The sequence below is a fragment of the Aegilops tauschii genome, chromosome 2, assembly GCF_002575655.3.
Source record: "Aegilops tauschii subsp. strangulata cultivar AL8/78 chromosome 2, Aet v6.0, whole genome shotgun sequence".
In the NCBI taxonomy this organism is placed as follows: domain Eukaryota; kingdom Viridiplantae; phylum Streptophyta; class Magnoliopsida; order Poales; family Poaceae; genus Aegilops; species Aegilops tauschii.
Window position 1 is genome coordinate 87607642 of NC_053036.3, and position 8404 is coordinate 87616045.

The following is an 8404-nucleotide window of genomic DNA, read 5'->3' on the forward strand; positions in this document are numbered from 1 at the left end:
AATTATCCTAAAACAACTTTGAGAATATGACGTGAAAAACGATCATATTGAATCGACCCAAACTGTTTGTTATACTTTGAGATACAATCGTCACAAGTCAACCGCATAACGCGGAGTGTTAACGTGTGAGTTAGTTCCTTAGACCATGAAGGTATCGTAGTCACCTCTTACCGTACGATGAACTTTGGGGTTGCTCAAACATCATCTGTAGCACGATGATCATAACGACAACTCATAAGTTCATCAAAAAATTTGACAAGAGACTATATAGCTCAAGAGTGGGATTTGCTCCTCCGACGATGGAGAGATATTCTTAGGGCCCTCTTGGTGTGACGGCATCCATCATCGTTTGGCCAGACACAGGTGACTAGGTCATAGGGATGCTGGAACATGTCAACGAGAAAGAAGAACAAAACCGATAACGAGGAGACCGGTATAGTGAGCATGCGTATGACTTAACAGGATACCAATATATCTCACCTCGAGTTCTGTAAAGTATCACAAAGCAAAGGAAATAGCACATGACAACCAAAAGTTCACTTGAACGTTATTCGTGTACTCATAGGAATCGATATGGACGTCCACTGTTCCGCTATCGATCATTGAACGAAAGCGGTTTTGTTCATGTTTATGTTTTGCCGAATCTCGATTATCTCTTACTCGATCTCTTTACTTGTGCACTTACTTTGTGATAGCCATAGTGATTTATGTTATACATCTTTCTATCACATTGTTGTTTATCTTACTTATCATAAGTTGTTAATGCACATAGTTGAGCCTAGTATATTTAAGTTTTGTGCTTGACAAATTAAACGCTACTTTTATTACGCATTTGCTTAAGCCTAAACTATAATTATTTTAAAGCGCCTTAGCCCCCTTCTAGGCGACATCCATGTCCTTTCAATTAGTTAAGGTGTATATCCTGTTTCAAAATCACTAATTAAGGGGTATCCTTGCAAAGGTCGTTCCCACCTGTCGCAACCCGGAAGTTTTTCTTCTTTGTTGTTGTTTCGTTTATTCAAAAGTTTTTATCTCTTAAATCGTGCATCCAAATCTAAAAACATTTCCATCATTGGGTTTCTCATGTCGAGATCTTCAAAACTAGATCCATACTAATAGGTTTTGACACACTTTTTTTCACGAAAAAAACATGAAGAAAAAATGTGTCAAAAGCACACTTTTTTCATTTCTGAGAGGCACAGTTGTGTCTCGCGAAAGAAAATCTGTGCCTCCACAAGAAGGAAATATGTGCCTCCCGTGGAAGCAAAAGAAAAAGACATTTTTTTTCCTTTTTTCGAGAGGCTCGCGAAAGCAAATCTGTGCCTTCTGTGGAATAAAAAAACGCATCTTTCGCTTATTTTTTTCTTTTTTTGTTCAAAATCTTGGAAAAACCTGACGAAAACCCCAAAACCAGAAAACCAAGAAAAAATCCATCTAAAACCAGAAAACACCTAAAAGAAGTTTCTAAAGGAGCGCCCAGCATGCGATACGTGCCCGTGGCTAAGAGCGTGCCACTTTTTTTTGCAGGTGAAAGGGAGTTTATATTAATCAAACAAAGGGTAGTTCATTCTTACACAAGTCAGGCACATCACCCGGCCCTAACCCGAGCCAAACAGCCTTGCGTTTCTCAGTTCTACCAAATAAAGCTAGGTAATGGCTTACACCATTTTGTTCAGCTGGCTAAGAACGCGCCACTTGACGCTCTCAGCCCATTAAAGTGACCCTTTGCGGGCTCCCCAAGGGTGCCCTATATCATTTTTTAGGCAGCCTCTTGATTAGTTTTTTTAGACATTGAGGCATGATTAGTTTTTTTTAGAACTTAGAGGCATGATTAGTTGCTCCCGTGTTGTTTCTTTGTGAGAACACAAAAGCTCATGGGCCATGTGGCGAACCCAGCCCGTCGCCGTACCCGCCCGCCCATTCTCTGCCGCACCGTATCCGAAAAAGGGTTCCCTCGATTTGTATTATAAAGCAACCAACCGATACAACCAACGATAGGTGCTGGGGCGGAAACAGCACAGACACGCCCAAAAAAACTGAAAGAGAAAGGTAAAAGAAACAAATGCCGACAACGGCGGATCGACAAAAATGAAGAAGCCACACGACCACTGCGCCCGTCGGAAATCTCCCACCTAGCTCTTAGGCTCAGAAGCGCTGGTACCAATCAACACCTCCAAGAAGGGACGCGACGGTGACGACGCTGCTGCCAAGGGTTTCCCCCGATACGCGACGAGGAGAGAGGAAGGGTAGCCCCCGACGCCCTCCAGGGAGGTCTGGTGGCACCCTCAGGCGCCACCGCGTCGGTGTCGGTCAAGCCGACTGGAATTTCTCCCGATCCCAACCTTCAACTCAGGCGCTCCGGAGCCCGCCACCAAACTGACCACCATCCTGCACCAACATGGTCTTGAGGCTTCCACGCCATCTCACCACGACAACACGAAGAAAGGTCTGCACACCGAGGAGCAGGAGCCGGGACTAGAGGTAGCAACACCGTCAGCACGCGGGAGGGCTCAACCTCCACCGTCAAAGACGGTAGTCGACCGGACGCAATAGCAGGAGCATACCAGGCCCGTGGGCTCACAGGCCCGACCGGGCCCTCATAGGCCCGTGAAGCTCCCCCCCTTCGCGCTGCAGCAGGCACGCCGTCGGCGTTGCCGCCTCCAGTCCTAGCTATACCTGGCCAAAAGGGCCGGTTTTTTCGGGCCGGCACGTTAGCCCGCGTGCCTGGCCCGTCACGGGCCGACCCCGCACGAGGCATAGTGGGTCGTGCCTGGCACGTGGCCCGGCTTGGACCTTGCCCGGCACGCGTGCCAGCCCGGCACGGCACGGCTAGCAATCGATCGATCAGCGAGTCCAGCAACAGCGAGCGAGCATTTAAAAAATAAAAAAAAGGAGCGAGGGGAGCGTCCAATGAGGCAGCGATGGAGCCGTTGAAATAATAAACGTAGCTAAACCTACTGCTACCGTGCTAGTGCTACCGCACAGTGCTACGTACCAGGGACAGTAAACAAAACGTGCATCAGTGCATGCATGCAGCCCTGCATGGCTGCATCGATGTGCCTCCTGTGCGCAATGCGGCTGCGGCGCTGCGCGCCTACGCACGGTCAAGGGGTCAAACCTGGCCAGCGGGCAGGGGCAATGCCTTTTTTTTAGCAAATCGGGCGGGCGTGCCTCGATGGTCCAGTCGTGCCGGCGTGCCAACCGGGCCAGCGTGCCGGACCATATAGCCGAGGGGCCGTGCCTGGGCCACGGTGGTCAGCATGCGTGCCGGCCCGGCACGGCCCATGTACTAAGCGTGCCTGGCCGGGCCGTGCCGTGCCTGGCCCGTTTACCCCAGACCGGGCCGTGCCGTGCCGGACCGGCCCATTTGGCCAGGTATAGTCCAAGCTGCTCCTCCTCCCCACACCACACAGAAGACACCGAAGCCGCACCAGAGGTCGGCCCGCTAGGATCGAGATGGGGCCCGCAGGGCCTAGATCTAGGCCGGGGGCGCGCCGCCGACCACCCCGCACCACCAAGCCGTCCCGCAGCCAAGGAGCCGCGCCGCCACCTCGCTCGCCGCCGGCCACCACCGTAGGGCCGGACCGCCGCCAAACCGAGCTGCACTGCCGCTGTCTCCTGCCCGGGAAGAAGAAACGAGCGCGCGGGGACTGGAAGTCCCGCCGCCGCCGACACCACCCGGGCCAGCGCCGGTGGCGACCGCCGGCGGCGGCGGGAGGAAAGGGGGAGGGGGCCGCCTAGGAGGAGGAGGCCGAGCGCCGCCCCGGCCACCTCCCGGGGAGGCGGCGGGGGCGGATCTGGGAGGGAGGAGGGAGGGGCGGGGCCGGGCTCGAGCAACCGGCGGCCGGCGGCGGCGCGGGGGCGCTAGGACGGCCGGCGGCGGCGGGAGGTCGCTAGGGGAGGAACCCTAGCGAGAGCGGGATCTGCCGCACCGTATCCCCCGCCGCTCTGCCGCCGCGGCGGGAAGACGCACCGGAGGTCGCCGTCGCCGTACCAAGCGCCGCGCTGCACGGCATCCGAGCCACCGCCTTTGCTCGCGTGGTGCTAGCCGTCGCTGCACTGCTCCTTCCACCGGCGTGTGGGGCCAGAGGGGGGAAGCGTCGTCTCTGGCCTCCGTGGGCTGCGCCGCCACCCGCGTCGTCGAGCTCCGCCACCGGACTGCTGGGCCGCCACCCGCGTCGTCGAGCTCCGCCACCGGACTGCTGTTGGCGAGGGGGCGGTGAAGTCGAGCGGTGGAGGAGGATGAGCTGGATGAGCATGCTTTATGATTTCAAGTTGAATTGCCAGCCATCAACTGTAGATGTTCTGCAACTTCTGCTGCTCCCGAGAGAGAGGTAATGCTACAGTATTCCTTGATCCCTGCTTGCCCATGGAAACCCCGTAAGCTAGCTATTGTTTCCACCTTTCACGCGCTCCTGTCATCTGGCAATCACCGAATAGTTTACAGTGAGGATTCGACGGCATCATGGACATCTTGTGGTCAGTCATCTGCCCTGTCATTCCTGGATTACAAGCAGTTTGCTTTTTATCTGCATTCAGTGCATCGATCAGCTTCTCCACACATCGTATCTTGCCTCAGAGCCTGGTCAGACTATTCAGAAATGATGTTAGATCTTCATGGACGGGATCTAATTAAGTCATCTAGTTCTATCCCCTGCGCCGCAGTCCTCACCTACCCTTTCCAACATCTGTCGATGAAATTACAGTGGCACACAACTAGGAGTGTGATGAAAATATAAACGACTCATTTGATCTGTGACAGCTGCTAATGGAAGGTCTAACCACAGAAAAGTAAATACAAAGTCATCTGAGACCGGCCTTGGGTTCTTATGAAGACTAGTAGAGTGCCCGTGCGTTGCCACGGGCTCTTGAAATAGTTTACCAGTTTTACATGTTAAAATCCACACATACAAACAATATAACACAAACTGAAGTCCATTATTGCAATGTAACAAGCCGAGTGATGTTACAACTTAACATCTATTACAAAAATACTAATATCTAGATGATGCGCTTAAGAAATTTTTTCACAATATCAGGAAAGTTTCCTCTAGCTTCATTCCCGCGATGTTTTAGCAAGTATAATAAAAAATGCTTCCTCAATTCATACCCATCCTGTAAAAAAATAAATGTAGTTAGTATGAAAAATTCACGGAGAAGGTCTTAAAACATGTAACCCACAATACTCACCGCGCAAACCGGCTTGACCAATTCTTTATTGTTCCACCAGAGCATAAAATGAAAAACAAAATAGCCAGACACATTCCTGGAAAACTTTCAATTAATATTATAAATAATATAATGATAACAAAAGTAAATATTCTTGTTATGAATTCATTACCCGTCTATACTCGTTGGAACACCGGCCAGAAATAAACGATGCCATTTAGATATATCAAAATTCCACCCAGGCAGCTTTATTTCGAATGCTTTTTTGAAATCCCTTGAAAAACTTTTTAATTTCAGTGAATGCCTCAAGTTTTTATCCTCTGACGATTGTGATGATTGAATAGGATCCATAATATATAGACGACGTGCCTCTTTGTCGATGATGTAGAGGATGTATCGGCCGATGGATGCATAGGGAAGATAAACCTACAAGTGGAGCTATTAGAAACAAAAACAAACCATGATAACAATGGTCAAAATATTTTATTTACCTTATTGCAAGATGAGATGTCGGTCTCCATCCCAGGCCAGCTATCAAATAATGTTGCCAACGTCTGGATAGTTTCCTTCTCACAAAATTTCTGACCTCGTGTTGACTCTAGCAGCATGGACTAAGTAAAAAAAAAAATATTGTTTCAACATGTTGATACTAATAGCACCTAGAATGAAGAATTACGGTAACTTACACAAAATCGTAGATCCATGTAGTGTATAGGAGGGTCTGTGAACAATACTCCCTCATCACATGCCAGCATAAGCACGGCGGTGTTGAAGCAATCATTGTCCATGGGCTGCTCCATGTTAAGTATGCACTGAAGTTTCTTAAGACTTAAGCTCATTGGATCGGGTATGGAGCTCCGGACCCATACCTTCCTGTAATTTGGATGGTAAGAAGAACAATAATATACATCCGCACATTAAATATTGATACATGATACTTACTCCAAACATCCAGCATCATTGATCGACATGATGTAGTTGCAGAGGCCGGCAAGTATTTCACGTTGGTCCGCGGGAATGATAGTGATTGGGGCGGGACGTTTCTCTTCGACCACGTCAGATGGATTATCCAGGATCTCAAGATCAGAATTAGCTAAAGTTTCTTCGTTGAGAGGTTGATGGTACATGGGACATCCTTTTAACTTATTAAGCTCTGAATCGAGCAAAATAATTGCTAATTTTTGTCGAAAATGTTTCATATCCTCCTACAAAAAAAAATATGAAAACAATTTATAAGATATTTTGATAAAACATTATGAGATAGTATAAAACTGAAATACCTGCGTAAACTGGTCTGACAGTCCATGTGGTGTCCAGTATTCCATATAATTTAGCATAAACAATCCACATGATACGCTATAATATTATAAAATAATGCTTCAGAATATCACACAGATGAATCTAAAAACAAACCATTGTAACAAGTGCTCACCCATCGGTTTGTATTGCCTCCTGAATTTGCTCTACAACCGTCCATTTTGTAACATTGAGATCAGGCCACTTATGACCTTTGATAAACTCCGGACTATGCTCTACAAGTTTCAGCCATTTCTCGAGCCCTAGCCACTATTTTATATATGAGAAATGCTAAGGATGAAGTCAAACAAAATAAATGCTAAGATGAGAAAAGAAATAGATATTTACCGTAGTAGCAAGGTCATTGCGTTTGACATTCTCACCAAGTGAGTCCAATACTTGGATCTCTCGTTTTTTGGCGTTGGCAACTGCTAGATACCAATGGTAGCCTGGCATGTTAATCGGAATGAATAACTGGTGTAAATAAGATACAAGTCACAGTCACAATTAGATATAGTTATTAATAAATCATTAAACATATGAACTAAATAAAAACAATCCATAATTATATGCATGGATTACGAGACAAAAACTAACCATATCTTGTTGTAGATAACAATTAACATGACGCACGATGCGACGATATTTTGATGGGTCTATGTCTTTTTCCCCGTCTTCTTTTATCTGGCCCGATACAAATGTGCTAATAATGTGTACCTTTTCACCCGCCCTGTCTTGTAGATGGTCGTGAGCAAGCATGCAATATATGTAAGCATTTATCACCTGTAATGGGCATTTAGATTATATTTATATTTTATGATATTATATATTGTTTGTATTATTAATTACAAAGTTTGTGCAATTGGTCTTACACCGTCATGTAAGAACATATCATCTTTAATAAGGCATTCCAAATCGTCGGTTGATAACAAGGCATCTCCAATGTCTACGAACTGGGTATTCTTCGGGGCAGACTTGATTGATTCGATGACTGTAATATCCCTAGTGGTACAAACATAGTCTGTCGAATTCATAAAAATATGAGCCAACTTAACAATCAAAATGAGCAAAATTAGTTCAATACAAAAGACAATATTACAAAAATAAGATTAATAATAATATAAAAAAATACCTTGTGGGATAATATGTAAATTAGCATCCTTTTTTGGTTTGTTATGAGATATAACCTCTTTGACATTTTTATGTTGTGAATCTTCGTCCCTTTTCAGCGACATCGCATCTGAACCCTCAATGGATTCTTTCCGTGCATCTCCAAAGTCCATATCCATGTCTCCTGTATTCTGAAAAACAAGAAAAATAAAGAAAGCCCTTCCGTATTATCATCTATAAGATACATACAGAGGAAGGTTAGCTATATGCACCTCTTCTCGTGGTGTTTCACTGTGGTCTATCATCGTTTCATCAGTGAGTATGTCGGAACCCATCAATTTATATCTATGCTGAAATATAATTAATACTTTTTACTGCATCATAAAATTATATATAATATATGATAAAACTGAATGTGAAACTAACACAACTGTTTTCTCTGCTAATAAAAATAGTATTTGGTTATATTAGGAAAAAATGACGCTTAGATCATTTTACTAACACAACAAATCGGGGAAAACAACAAAATATAATGTTCATATATAAGTAATTAAGTGTCTGAAATTGCTTAAGTTATTTTAAATTATTTGTATAGGCTATGGAAAATCACCATACAAAAACTAAAACAAACAAACCAACATTAACCAAGTATATTTATTTTTATATGATTTGTTTTGTGATACCCTTAGTATATGTCATAAGAATATAAATATTTATTTTTATGCACCATATTTAGTATATATATATATATATATATATTCAAATTTGTTTAATTTTTGAGGTATGTATACTGTAAATATATATGATATTTTGTGAGGTATAAAAATAA

The 8404-nt window shown here is 45.2% G+C and overlaps 1 long non-coding RNA gene across 1 annotated transcript; it reads left to right on the forward strand.

The window, feature by feature from the left end:
• The first annotated feature begins 3287 nt into the window (after positions 1 to 3287).
• On the forward strand, positions 3288 to 7962 carry LOC120974977 (uncharacterized). Its single transcript, XR_005770653.3, has 2 exons — positions 3288 to 4334; positions 7695 to 7962. It is a non-coding gene; the product is annotated as an uncharacterized lncRNA (long non-coding RNA).
• The last annotated feature ends 442 nt before the right edge of the window (positions 7963 to 8404 follow it).